Source organism: Mesoplodon bidens (genome assembly GCF_964165515.1).
Source record: "Mesoplodon bidens genome assembly, chromosome: 1".
NCBI classification, from domain to species: domain Eukaryota; kingdom Metazoa; phylum Chordata; class Mammalia; order Artiodactyla; family Ziphiidae; genus Mesoplodon; species Mesoplodon bidens.
The window spans coordinates 163139734-163154684 of record NC_138176.1 but is presented as its reverse complement, the minus strand read 5'-3'; the positions used below and the strand labels follow the sequence as shown (position 1 = coordinate 163154684).

The following is a 14951-nucleotide window of genomic DNA, read 5'->3' as shown; positions in this document are numbered from 1 at the left end:
CCTTATGTATTGAGGTGCTCCTGTGTTGGGTGCCTAAACATTTATGATTGTTATATCTTCTTCTTGGATTGATCCTTTGATCATTATGTAGTGTCCCTCCTTATCTCTTGCAACTGTCTTTATTTTAAAGTCTATTCTATCTGATACGAGTATTGCTACTGCAGCTTTCTTTTGATTTCCATTTGCATGGAATATCTTTTTCCATCCTTTCACTTTCAGTCTGTATGTGTCCCTAGGTCTGAAGTGGGTCTCTTGTAGACAGCATATACATGGGTCTTGTTTTTGTATCCATTCAGCCAGTCTGTGTCTTTTGGTTGGGGCATTTAATCTATTTACATTCAGGGTTATGTTCCTATCACCATTTTCTTATTTGTTTTGTGTTTGTTTTTGTGCATCTTTTTCTTCTGTTGTGTTTCCCGCCAAAGAAGTTTCATTAGCATTTGTTGTAAAGGTGGTTTGGTGGTGCTGAATTCTCTTAGCTTTTGCTTGTCTGAAAAGCTTTTGACTTCTCCATGGAATCTGAATGAGATCCTTGCTCGGTAGAGTAATCTTGGTTGTAGTTTTTTCTCTTTCATCACTTTAAGTATATCCTGCCACTGCCTTCTGACCTGTAGAGTTTCCACTGAAAATTCAGCTGATGACCTTATGGGGATTCATTTGTATGTTGTTTGTTTTTCCCTTGCTGCTTTTAATATTTTTTCTTTGAATTTAATTTTTGTTAGTTTGATTAATATGTGTCTTGGTGTTTTTCTCCTGGGGTTTCTCCTGTATGAGACTCTGTGCTTCCTGGACTTGGGTGGCCATTTCCTTTCCCATGTTAGGGAAGTTTTTGACTATAATCTCTTCAAATGTTTTCTCAGACCCTTTCTTTTTCTCTTCTTTTTCTGGGACCACATAATTCGAATGTTGGTACATTTAGTGTTGTCCCAGTGGTCTCTGAGATTGTCTTCAATTCTTTTCATTCTTTTTTCTTTATTCTGCCCCTTGGCAGTTATTTCCACCATTTTGTCTTCCAGCTTACTTACGCGTTCTTCTGCCTCAGTTATTCTGTTATTGATTCCTTCTAGTGTATTTTTTATTTCAGTTATTGTATTGTTCACCTCTGTTTGTTTGTTCTTTAGTTCTTCTAGTTCTTTGTTAAACATTTCTTGTATTTTCTCAATCCCTGCCTCCATTCTATTTTCGAGATTCTGGATCATCTTTACTATCATTACTTTGAATTCTTTTTCAGACAGATCACCTATTTCCTCTTCATTTATTTGGTCTTGTTGTTTTTAACCTTGCTCCTTCATCTGTGACATATTTTTTTGCTGTCTCATTTTTTTTTTTTAATGAGTGGGATTGTGTTTCTGTCTTACTGGTTGTTTGGCCTGAGGCTTCCAACACTGGAGTTTGTAGGCTGTTGGGTAGAGCTGGGTCTTGGTGCTGAGATGAGGAACTCTGTGAGACCTTACTCCATTGAATATTCCCTGGGGTCTGAGGTTCTCTGTTAGTCCAGTGGTTCAGACTCGAAGCTCCCACTGCAGGAGCTTCGGCCTGACCCCTGGCTCATGAACCAAGATTCTGCAAGCTGCGTGGGTTGGCCGAAAAAAAAAAAAAAAAAAAGAGAGAGCGAGCGAACAATAACAAAGTAAAAAAAAAAAAGAGAGAGAGAGAGAGAGAATAATAACAAAGTAAAAAACAAAATTTGACTAGGAAACTAACAGATGTGTTAGAAAGAATATAAAAATGAAAATATAGATGAATGAGCAGCCAGAAGGTACATCAGTACCACAATCGTAAAAAACAAAAAAGGAAAAAACAGGGGGGGAAAGACCTTGGCTGTGGAGTGTGGTGCCTAAGCAAGGGTGAGGTTTGGGTGGTGGGTGAGGCCTATGCTTAGGACTCACATGGCTGGAAAAGGCCCTGGGGGCTGTGGGGTGTGGAGTTTAGGCTTAAGGAACAGCAGAGGCCCAGGCATGCCCCCCACCCCTGGTCTCAGAGGACAGGGGACCTCACCTAGGAGCACAACAGGCTTCCTGGGCTTGAGTGGTCAGGGTAAATGCCCTCCTCTCCTCTCTTGCTCCTCCGGCCTGGGAACACCCCACCCACCTGCCTCTCCTGATCTCCCCGGCCTATGCCCCAGAACCAATTCGGCTGGAGGGTGGTGGGGGGGAGGCCTTGGAGGGCAAGGAAATGGCCTGGGAGCTCAGCAGGCTCCCCGGGCCTGAGTGGGTGGGGTAAACCCCTTCTGCTCATGTCCTGTTCCTCCCGGAAGGCCCCTCCTGCCTGCCTCTCCTGTTCCCCCCTTGGCCTCCTTCCTGTGCCCCCAAGGACCCATGCAGCATGGATGGGGCTTGGGGGGGTGGCGGGTACTGGCTTGGGAGCTCAGCAGACTCCCCGGCCTGAGTGGGCCAGGCAATCACCTTCTGCTCTTCTCCTGCTCTTTCCAGAGAGTCCCTCCCGCCTGCCTCTCCTGATCTCCCCAGCCTCAGGGGGGCCGATTCTGTCTGGCCTTCACTTCTCCTCCCCTGTCAGTCCCCCTACAGTCTACTGGTTCACTTTGGGGTTCCTCCCGTCTCCTTGGGCGTTAGAGTTCCCCACAAATGGCTGGCAGCCGCCCTAGTTATGGGGAGATGCTAACTCCATGTCTTCCCATGCTGTCATCTTGATTCCGTCTCCTCTGCTTTAGTTTTGAAAGGAAATGTAATGCTAGTAAACTTAGTAGTTTCACGGTTGAAGATATTTTTACTACTTACTTTTTTTTAAATTACCATTTTATTTTTCATTTTAACTTTCTTACTGACTTTGTGATATGTAACCTGCACTTCTACTCATGTAATTTAGAAAGTACCACCAATTAAATCAGAGAAATATAATATTTTTCTTGGCAGAAGCATTTGGCAAGAATACTGTTTCTTCCTTTCTATTATTTTTTATCTAAGGGACAATATCATTTAAGGAAAGTTTTTTTTAATGGAAGTATAGTTGATTTACAATGTTGTGTTAAGTTCTGCTGTACAGCCAAGTGATTCAGTTATACATATATATACATTGTTTTTCATATTTTCCATTATGGTTTATCACAGGATATTGAATATAGTTCCCTGTGCTCTACAGTAGGACCTTGTTGTTTATCCATTGTATATATAATAGTTTGCATCTGCTAGCCCCAAACTCCCACTCCATCCCTTCCCCACACCCACTAAAAAAAGTTTTAAATGAACAAATTCATGGATCACCTACAATCAGAAATATTATACATTTTCCTTGGTCTATAATAACTTGGATGTATATTGTCTTAAATAATGATAATCAACATTTAGACTTTAGAACCTATTTTACGTTTTGCTTTTAACACTAATATGTCATTTATTTATTTTATAAAAAGATTTTATTTATTTAACTTATTTTTGCCTGCGTTGGGTCTTAGTTGCAGCACACAGGATCTTTGTTGAGGCATGTGGGATCTTTTGTTGCAGCTCAGAGGCTCTTCCTTGTGGTGTGTGGGCTTCTCTCTAGTTTTGGCATGCCAGTTTTCTCTTCTCTAGTTGTGGCGTGCAGGCTCCAGCATGCAAGGGCTCTGTAGTTGTGACACACAGGTTCCAGTGTGTGGGTTCTGTTGTTTGCGACATGCGGGCTCTAGTTGAGGCGCATGAGCTCAGTAATTGTGGCATGCTGGCTTAATTGCCCTGCAGCATGTGGGATCTTAGCTCCCTGACCAGGGATCGAACCCACGTCCCCTGCCTTGTAAGGCAGATTCTTTACACTGGACAACCAAGGAAGTCCCTAATATGTCATTTATTTTCATTTATATTGTCTTCTTAAATAGTAATTTAAAATATTACATTGTATTCCATTAGGTTGATATGCTGAAACTTAGTAGTTAATTTATTCTTTCACCAGAAGAATTCTCAGTACTTGATTTCCATTCCTCTTTCATATCCCTGATTTTCTGTTAATGCCATGTTTATTTCTGGAAAAGTTTGTATCCCTAGAGGATTATTTTGCCTTGGCAGCTAATTGTCACAATAAAGCATTAGTAGAATAATTTGCTGCAGCAAATATAATTTGTCTATTTTTTTTAACACCATCTCAGAGATTCACCCTAGAGTCTGTCATGGCCAGTGCAGGTAACATGGTAATCGCATCCCAAATGGGAAATGAGAACACCACCTATTCCTTATAAGCATGGACCTGATGGTTCCTCACCAGAACTAGCCTGTCATCCACTTCCCACCTGCACAGGGGAGAGGAATCCCATTCAGATGAGTCACTTCTGCCTCAGCTCTTAAAGGGAATGATAGAGACAGACTCTTCTGAAATTTTTTCTTTTTTCTCCTTTGATGCTTATTGTCATGTTTTTCTCATTTTTCCTTCTATTTTTTCTATATATGTCATCTTCTTTACCATCAGTTATCATTGATCTGTCCTGTTTTCTTTCTTCTTTTTCTCATTTTTTATTTCATTTTTTTTTACCACATTGCATATCTTTTCTTAGTCTCTTTCATGCTTCCTTTTCTCATCCACATCTCTCCATCATTTTAAAATTTTTTCTGGTTTTATCTCATTCTCTTTTCTTTGAGGTGTCATAGCACAATATTAGAAGAGCTGTATCTAGCATCAGGTTTTCTGGGTTAAATCTCACTTCTACCACTTACTAGATGTATGACCTTGGGCAAGATATATGTTCTTATCTGTAAAACAGGAATAAAAACAGTAATTCCCCCCTAAAGTTGTTGTGAAGATTAAATAAATTATTACAGATAAATTGTTTAGAAGTGTGCTTGTCCCTTAAGGGTCTACTATTAATATTCTCATTGCTTTACACCCTTTATTTGTAGCTCCTTTTAATTCTCTTCAGCACCTCTGTCATTTTCTTCAGCTACACCTTTTTTTCCTCTGTTGATAGCCTAACATGGGTTTATTTTTTAAATTGCTTTGCTTTTACTTGTGTTCTATTACACTCTTTTTTGCTCTTTTAATTCATTTCTATCTTTTCCTGTGCACAGAAAACTTTTACAGTTATAATTTCCTTTCTCTAATTTATTTTTAACAGGTTTGTGGGGTTTGTTGTTTGTTTTTTAAAATTTATTTATTTATGGCTGTGTTGGGTCTTCGTTTCTGTGCGAGGGCTTTCTCTAGTTGTGGCAAGCGGGGGCCACTCTTCATCACGGTGCATGGGCCTCTCACTATCGCGGCCTCTCATTGCAGAGCACAGGCTCCAGACACGCAGGCTCAGTAATTGTGGCTCATGGGCCCAGTTGCTCCGCGGCATGTGGGATCTTCCCAGACCAGGGCTTGAACCCGTGTCCCCTGCATTGGCAGGCAGATTCTCAACCACTGCGCCACCAGGGAAGCCCTTTCTCTAATTCTTTACCTCTCTTTAATGTCCTTAAGTCCATTTTATTCATCATAGGAATGCAGCCTTCTCTAGGTTTTACATTTACTATATTGTTTGTTTTAAAATCTCTTCTTTTATTGTTTATCCATCATTTAGTAATCTGGCTTAGTTATCCTTAGAGGTGACATTTTTTCACATATTCTCTTGTGTGTTTTACATTTCATTTCTGCTCCCCCATCTCCCATTCCCTTTATAGTTTTATAATGTTATATATCTTCTATTATTTTACATTTTTATTGATGTTTTTCTTCTTTCATTTATTTATCTTGAGATATTTCTATGTATGAGTACTTCTATCTTCTTTATTTCTTTGAATATAAGTTTTCTTCTATCATTTGCTGTGTTTTTCCCCAAATCACTCTTGATCACTTTATCCTATCTTATTTTCAATTCAATAAATTTGTTTCTCTAGAGAGTCTATTTTTTTCTTATCTCACAAACCCCCTTTACCTTATATTCTTTACCCATATTCCCCCTATATTTTTCACATTCTTTTCTCTCCTCTTTTTTCTCCATTATAATTTGACTTCCCACTTGCTCTCAATATTTGCTCTTAAATGTTTTAAATTATCACCTATATTTTTTCTTATTATGTTGACAGGTTAAAAAATATCTTCTATGGGATAAACATATCTCTGTTAGCTCAGAAACAGATCTTTCCTATATGGAGCTCAGTTTCCAGTAGAAGCAGCAGAAACCCCAGATACATTTAGTAGTGTGATAAATGCTATGGGAAAGATAGATGAAAATTCCTCAAGAAGATAAGTCTTACATGGAACAGTTTCTAACTTTTAGTGTTAAATTATTTCACCTAATTTATTTTCCTTTTTTTTTTTTTTTTTTTTTTTTTGCGGTACGCGGGCCTCTCACTGTTGTGGCCTCTCCTGTTGCGGGGCACAGGCTCCGGATGCGCAGGCTCAGCGGCCATGGCTCACGGGCCCAGCCGCTCCGCGGCATATGGGATCCTCCCAGACCGGGGCACGAACCCGTATCCCCTGCATCGGCAGGCGGACTCTCAACCACTGCGCCACCAGGGAGGCCCATTTTCCTTTTTTATACTTATTTTTTTCCATTAAATATTCCATTACCCTAGGAGTAAATATTTCTATTCCATAGAAGAATATCTATAGTGCTATAGAAATTTATATTAATAACATTCTAAATTCTAAATAAAGATATATTCTATAGACTGCATAGAGGACTTTGTGAATTACTGTTACAATTGAAATTATCACACTTTTTAAGGAGATGAAATTCATAATACAGTATTGTTCTTAAAACTTTGAAAGTAAAATGTAAATGTGAGGATTACCATTTTAAAAAACTAAAAGGAAATTTTCAAATTTGATAACTTACCCTGCCAGATATTTGACTACATTTAAGCAACAATAAATAAACATGTGTAATGATGATTAGCTAACAATTCAATTATTCAATGGAAAGAAGTAGTTCATTAAGGAGGAGATCAGAGGAATTATAAGCAACCTGTATATAATAATTTAGCATTAAGTATTAGGAAAGGATAGTCTCTATATGTGTGCTGTCCAGAATGGTAACCACTAGCCAGTGAGTACCTGAAATGTGGCTAAATCAAACCAAGATGTGCTTTCAGTATAAAATACACACTGAATTTTGGAGACTTAGAATTGAAAAAGAATCTAAAACATCTCTATTTTTATATTGATTATATGTTGAAATAATATTTGGATATATTGAGTCAAATAAAATACATGGTTAAATTATTTTATTTCCACTTATTTTTTCCCTTTATTTTTTAATTGAAGGATAGTTGATTTACAATGTTAGTTTCAGGTGTGCAGCAAAGTGGTTCAGTTATACATATGTATTTAAATCTATTCTTCTTCAGAGTCTTTTCCATTATAGGTATTACAAGGTACTGAATATGGTTCTTTGTGCTATACAGTAGGTCCTTATTTATCTATTTTATACATAGCAGTCTGTATACGTTAATCCCAAACTCCTAATTTATCCCTCCCTCCGTTTCCATTTATGTTTTTAAATGTATCTAGTATAAACTTAAAATGACAATATAACTTACATATTTTATTATTGAATAGTGCAGTGCTAGATAATTGTAGGTGAGGTGATGTGTCTCTATCTCCTTTGTATTGGGTTCACCATCATATGCCCCACTTTAAGCACACTGCTTTCATCAGTCCAGAAGTATGTGCAGACATCTACATATTAATACATAATCAGTTCCTGTAAATTCATTCCTCAAATCCTTTTCTCTTGTATAGTAATTCAGAATTCTATTTAATGTGCACGAATTTTGTGTGATATTCCTTGGTCTGATTTTGTCTTTTTATTCAGTGCTATTTTTTCAGATCTTTATATATTAATGATTTAAGTCTAAATCATTCTAACTTCTGCACATTTTTTATTTGCAGCATTCACACTTATATTCATCTATATCTGAATTGGTGAATAGTTGTTTCATGTCCTTGTAAAGCTGTCTATACTGAATATACATTCAAGCATAAAACTGATGTATCAGATGGTATGTACATATTAAATTCAATAAACACTTCCAAATTACACTCTAGAATTAACATACTAGTTTATTACACCACTAATAGTATCTGACAGTTTCTATTTTCCCACATCCTCACTAGCTCTTGAGATTATCTGACTGATGTTCTTCTCAGCATGATGATGAAGTACAATATCTTCCTGTTCTTCTAATATGCATTTTTGTAACTGCTACTGGAGTTAAATATAGTTTCAAAGCTTATTTGATCATTGGGTAACCCCTTCTATGAATTATTCCATAGATTCTCCAGTTGTCTTTGGGTACCCTGTCTTTCTCTTATAGATTTAAAGGAGATATTAGCATATTGAGGAGATAAGAATAATACATTTTCAGTTCAGGATGCATTGCAAATATTTCACTGTGTCTCCTACTTTTTGATTTTCCATTGCATAACTCTTGGTAGGGGATATTTTATATGAACATATACATACACACATATATGTACATATATACACATAAATATATCTATATGTATGTATATGTACACATATATACTAATATATACACACACTAATAATTCCAGATTAAAATCAGGTTAATTGTTACTAAATAACTGATAGAAATCTTAGAAATAAATCTCAGAAGTTAGCAGGTAAATTTCTTATTTTAAAATCAACAAATGCCAAAGGACAAAATAATTTTGTGTATAGTAGATTAGGTTCAATAACTTAGAAAAAATATATGAACAAAATTTAATGGCAACATATATTGAAATATATAAATTGAATTGAATATATTTATTCAATAAATTGAATATATTTATTGAATTGAATATATTTATTGAATTGAATATATTCATAAATTGAATATATTTAATAAATTTATTTTATTAAATATGCAAAATATATCAGCCATACAAATGTGCAAATCATTTAAAATCAACACTGTTTTTTAAATTTTTTTCAAACACACACACACACACTATATTTTATTTTTACAAGAGACAAATAAACTGACACCAAGCATTGTAAATGGATGACCACAACAAAAGCAACAATGATTGCAATTACCAAACACGAAACACACTCATACTATGTCATAATATTGACATTCAGTCCAGTAATCCTCCACTGTAACAGCTCCTTTACTTTGCAGTAAAATTGATTTGTATATTTTTTGCCTCTGAGTCCTTATGGGATTTTTTTTTTATTCAAACAGAAAGTCACAAAAATTATAATCATCCTCATCAGTTCACTCAGTCCCATGTAATTAATTTTTTTCATCTTGATCTTTTGTTAGCACTTTTATGAATTCATCAGTTTTCCATTAGAGTTCTGAAAATGCTTATTCGTTCAGTTCAGCAGTATAGTCAGTTACCAGAAACCTGTACTTGTCAGAGTCTTTTCCATCAATTCCTTGAAGATGAAACACTTTTATAGAAACATTTTTTCAAAAGCATCAGAGTACACCCAGAACTGTCTGTAAATGCCAAAAGACTTAAAAATGACCACGGTTAACGATTTGATGAAAGTTCATAATAATGCAATTGACAAGGAAATTTAGTTATTTCTGAGGTATACATTTTAAAGTAATAACTAGAATTATAACTTATTATACCAGAACACATAAGATTTTTAGAAATTTCATGTAATGTCTGAAACATATTAACATATTTCCATACAAATAACCCAAAGAAAGTTTAGTATTAGTTGTTTTTTGTTTGTTTTTTTATACTGCATGTTCTTATTAATCATCAGTTTTATACACATCAGTATATACATGTCAATCCCAATTGCCTGATTCAGCATATCACCATCCCCACCCCACCATGGTTTTCCCCCCTTGGTGTCCATATGTTTGTTCTCTACATCTGTATCTCAACTTCTACCCTGCAAACTGGTTCATCTGTACCATTTTTCTAGGTTCCACATACATGCGTTAATATGCGATATTTGTTTTTCTCTTTCTGACTTACTTCACTCTGTATGATAGTCTCTAGGTCCATTCACGTCTCAACAAATGACTGAATTTCGTTCCTTTTTATGGCTGGGTAATATTCCACTGTATATATGTACCACATCTTCTTTATCCATTCATCTGTCAATGGGCATTTAGGTTGCTTCCATGACCTGGCTATTGTAAATAGTGCTGCAATGAACATTGGGGTGCATGTGTCTTTTTGAATTATGGTTTTCTCTGGGTATATGCCCAGTAGTGGGATTGCTGGATCATATGGTAATTCTATTTTTAGTTTTTTAAGGAACCTCCATACTGTTCGCCATAGTGGCTGTATCAATTTACATTCCCACAAACAGTGCAAGAGTGTTCCCTTTTCTCCACACCCTCTCCAGCATTTGTTGTTTGTACATTTTCTGATGATGCCCATTCTAACTGGTGTGAGGTGATACCTCATTGAAGTTTTGATTTGCATTTTTCTAATATTTAGTGATGTTGAGCAGCTTTTCATGTGCTTCCTGGCCATCTGTATGTCTTCTTTGGAGAAATGTCTATTTAGGTCTTCTGCCCATTTTGGATTCAGTTGTTTGTTTCTTTAATATTGAGCTGCATGAGCTGTTTATATATTTTGGAGATTAATCCTTTGTCTGGTGATGCGTTTGCAAATATTTTCTCCCATTCTGAGGGTTGTCTTTTCGTCTTGTTTATGGTTTCCTGTGCTGTGAAAAAGCTTTGAAGTTTCATTAGGTCCCATTTGTTTATTTTTGTTTTTATTTCCATTACTCTAGGAGGTGGATCAAAAAAGATCTTGCTGTGATTTATGTCAAAGAGTGTTCTTTCTATGTTTTCCTCTAAGAGTTTTATAGTGTCCGGTCTTACATTTAGGTCTCAAATCCACTTTGAGTTTATTTTTGTGTATGGTGTTAGGGAGTGTTCTAATTTCATTCTTTTACATGTACCTGTACAGTTTTCCCAGCACCACTTATTGAAGAGACTCTCTTTTCTCCATTGTATATCTTTTCCTCCTTTGTCATAGATTAGTTGACCATAGGTGGGTGGGTTTATCTCTGGGCTTTCTATCTTGTTCCATTGATACATGTTTCTGTTTTTGTGCCAGTACCATAGTGTTTTGATTACTGTAGCTTTGTAGTATAGTCTGAAGTCAGGGAGTCTGATTCCTCCACCTCCGTTTTTATCCCTCAAGACGGCTTTGGCTGTTTGGGGTATTTTGTATCTCCATACAAATTTTAAGAGGATTTGTTCTATTTCCATAAAAAATGCCATTGGTAATTTGATAGGGATTGCATTGAATCTGTAGATTGCTTTGGGTAGTATAGTCATTTTTACAATATTGATTCTTCCAATCCAAGAACATGGTATATCTCTCCATCTGTTGGTATCATCTTTAATTTCATTCATCAGTGTCTTATAGTTTTCTGCATACAGGTCTTTTGTCTCCCTAGGTAGGTTTTTTTTGTTTTGTTTTGTTTCTGCTTTATAACAAAGTGAATCAGTTATACATATACATGTGTTCCCATATTCCTTTCCTCTTGCGTCTCCCTCACTCCCACCCTCCCTATCCCACCCCTCCAGGTGGTCACAAAGCACCGAGCTGATCTCCCTGTGCTATGCGGCTGCTTCCCACTAGCTATCTACCTTATGTTTGGTAGTGTATATATGTCCATGCCTCTCTCTCGTTTTGTCACAGCTTACCCTTCCCCCTCCCCATATCCTCAAGTCCATTCTCAAGTAGGTCTGTGTCTTTTTTTTTTTGTATTCTTTTTTTTTATTTTTTTATTTTTTTTATTAGTTTCTGCTTTATAACAAAGTGAATCAGTCATACATATACATCTGTTCCCACATCCCTTCCCTCATGCATCTCCCTCCCTCCCACCCTCCCCATCCCACCCCTCCAGGCGGTCACAAAGCGCCGAGCTGATCTCCCTGTGCTCTGCGGCTGCTTCCCACTATCTATCTACCTTACGTTTGGTAGTGTATATATGTCCATGCCTCTCTTTCGCTTTGTCACAGCTTACCCTTCCCCCTCCCCATATCCACAAGTCCATTCTCAAGTAGGTCTGTGTCTTTATTCCCGTTTTACCCCTAGGTTCTTCATGACATTTTTTTTTTAATTCCGTATATATGTGTTAGCATACGGTATTTGTCTTTCTCTTTCTGACTTACTTCACTCTGTATGACAGACTCTAGGTCTATCCACCTCATTACAAATAGCTCAGTTTCGTTTATTTTTATGGCTGAGTAATATTCCATTGTATATATGTGCCACATCTTCTTTATCCATTCATCTGATGATGGACACTTAGGGTGTTTCCATCTCCTGGCTATCGTAAATAGAGCTGCAGTGAACATTTTGGTACAGGTCTCTTTTTGAATTATGGTTTTCTTAGGGTATATGTCCAGTAGTGGGATTGCTGGGTCATATGGTAGTTCTATTTGTAGTTTTTTAAGGAACCTCCATACTGTTCTCCATAGTGGCTGTACCAATTCACATTCCCACCAGCAGTGCAAGAGTGTTCCCTTTTCTTCACACCCTCTCCAGCATTTATTGTTTCTAGAGTTTTTGATGATGGCCATTCTGACTGGTTTGAGATGATATCTCATTGTAGTTTTGATTTGCATTTCTTTAATGATTAATGATGTTGAGCATTCTTTCATGTGTTTGTTGGCAGTCTGTATATCTTCTTTGTCTATTTAGGTCTTCTGCCCATTTTTAGATTGGGTTGTTTGTTTTTTGGCTATTGAGCTGCTTATAAATTTTGGAGATTAATCCTTTGTCAGTTGCTTCATTTGCAAATATTTTCTCCCATTCTGAGGGTTGTCTTTTGGTCTTGTTTATGGTTTCCTTTGCTGTGTAAAAGCTTTGAAGTTTCATTAGGTCCCATGTGTTTATTTTTGTTTTTATTTCCATTTCTCTAGGACGTGGGTGAAAAAGGATCTTGCTGTGATTTATGTCAAAGAGTGTTCTGCCTATGTTTTCCTCTAAGAATTTCATAGTTTCTGGCCTTACATTTAGGTCTTTAATCCATTTTGAGCTTATTTTTGTGTATGGTGTTAGGGAGTGATCTAATCTCATACTTTTACATGTACCTGTCCAGTTTTCCCAGCACCACTTATTGAAGAGGCTGTCCTTTCTCCACTGTACATTCCTGCCTCCTTTATCAAAGATAAGGTGACCATATATGTGCATGGGTTTATCTCTGGGCTTTCTATCCTGTTCCATTGATCTATCTTTCTGTTTTTGTGCCAGTACCCTACTGTCTTGATTACTGTAGCTTTGTAGTATAGTCTGAAGTCAGGGAGCCTGGTTCCTCCAGCTCCGTTTTTCTTTCTCAAGATTGCTTTGGCTATTCGGGATCTTTTGTTTTTCCAAACAAATTGTGAAATTTTTTGTTCTAGTTCTGTGAAAAATGCCAGTGGTAGTTTGATAGGGATTGCATTGAATCTGTAGATTGCTTTGAGTAGTAGAGTCATTTCCACAATATTGATTCTTCCAATCCAGGAACATGGTATATTTCTCCTTCTATTTGTATCATCTTTAATTTCTTTCATCAGTGTCTTATAATTTTCTGCATACAGGTCTTTTGTCTCCTTAGGTAGGTTTATTCCTAGGTATTATATTTTTTTGTTGCAATGTTAAATGGGAGTGTTTCCATAATTTCTGTTTCAGATTTTTCATCATTAATGTATAGTAATGCAAGAGATTCCTGTGCATTAAGTTTGTATCCTGCAACTTTACCAAATACATTGATTAGTTCCAGTTGTTTTCTGGTAACATCTTTAGGATTCACTATGTATAGTATCATGTCATCTGCAAACAGTGACAGTTTTACTTCTTCTTTTCCAATTTGTATTCATTTTATTTCTTTTTCTTCTCTGACTGCCATGGCTAGGACTTCCAAAACTATGTTGAATAACAGTGGTGAGAGTGGACATCCTTGTCTCATTCCTGATCTTAGAGGAAATGCTTTCAGTTTTTCATCATTGAAAATGATGTTTGCTGTGGGTTTGTCATATATGGTCTTTATTATGTTGAGGTAGGTTCCCTCTATGCCCACTTTCTGGAGAGTTTTTATCATACATGGTGTTGAATTTTTTTTTTGTCTTTTACATAGATTCTTTTTTCTTTGCTTTATAACAAATTTAATCAGTTATACATATACATATGTTCCCATATCCCCTCCCTTTTGCGTCTCCCTCCCACCCTCCCTATCCCACCCCTCCAGGCGGTCACAAAGCACCGAGCTGATCTCCCTGTGCTATGCAGCTGCTTCCCACTAGCTATCTACCTTACGTTTGGTAGTGTATATATGTCCATGCCGCTCTTTCACTTTGTCACAGCTTACCCTTCCCCCTCCCCATATCCTCAAGTCCATTCTCTAGTAGGTCTGTATCTTTATTCCTGTCTTACCCCTATGTTCTTCATGACTTTTTTTTCCTTAAATTCCATATATATGTGTCAGCATACAGTATTTGTCTTTCTCTTTCTGACTTACTTCACTCTGTATGACAGACTCTAGATCCATCCACCTCATTACAAATAGCTCAATTTCATTTATTTTTATGGCTGAGTAATATTCCATTGTATATATGTGCCACATCTTCTTTACCCATTCATCTGATGATGGACACTTAGGTTGTTTCCATCTCCGGGCTATTGTAAATAGGGCTGCTATGAACATTTTGATCCATGTCTCTTTTTGAATTATGGTTTTCTCAGGGTATATGCCCAGTAGTGGGATTGCTGGGTCATATGGTAGTTCTATTTGTAGTTTTTTAAGGAACCTCCATACTGTTCTCCATAGTGGCTGTACCAATTCACATTCCCACCAGCAGTGCAAGAGTGTTCCCTTTTTTCCACACCCTCTCCAGCATTTATTGTTTCTAGATTTTTTGATGATGGCCATTCTGACTGGTGTGAGATGATATCTCATTGTAGTTTTGATTTGCATTTCTCTAATGAGTAAAGATGTTGAGCATCCTTTCATGTGTTTGTTGGCAGTCTGTATATCTTCTGTGGAGAAATGTCTATTTAGGTTTTCTGCCCATTTTTGGATTGGGTTCTTTGTTTTTCTGTTATTGAGCTGCATGAGCTGCTTA

The 14951-nt window shown here is 36.8% G+C and overlaps 1 long non-coding RNA gene across 2 annotated transcripts in view; it reads left to right on the top strand.

Moving 5' to 3' along the window:
* LOC308619333 overlaps window positions 1-14951 on the top strand; it is a 132732-nt gene that overhangs the window by 78820 nt on the left and 38961 nt on the right. The window lies entirely within an intron of this gene.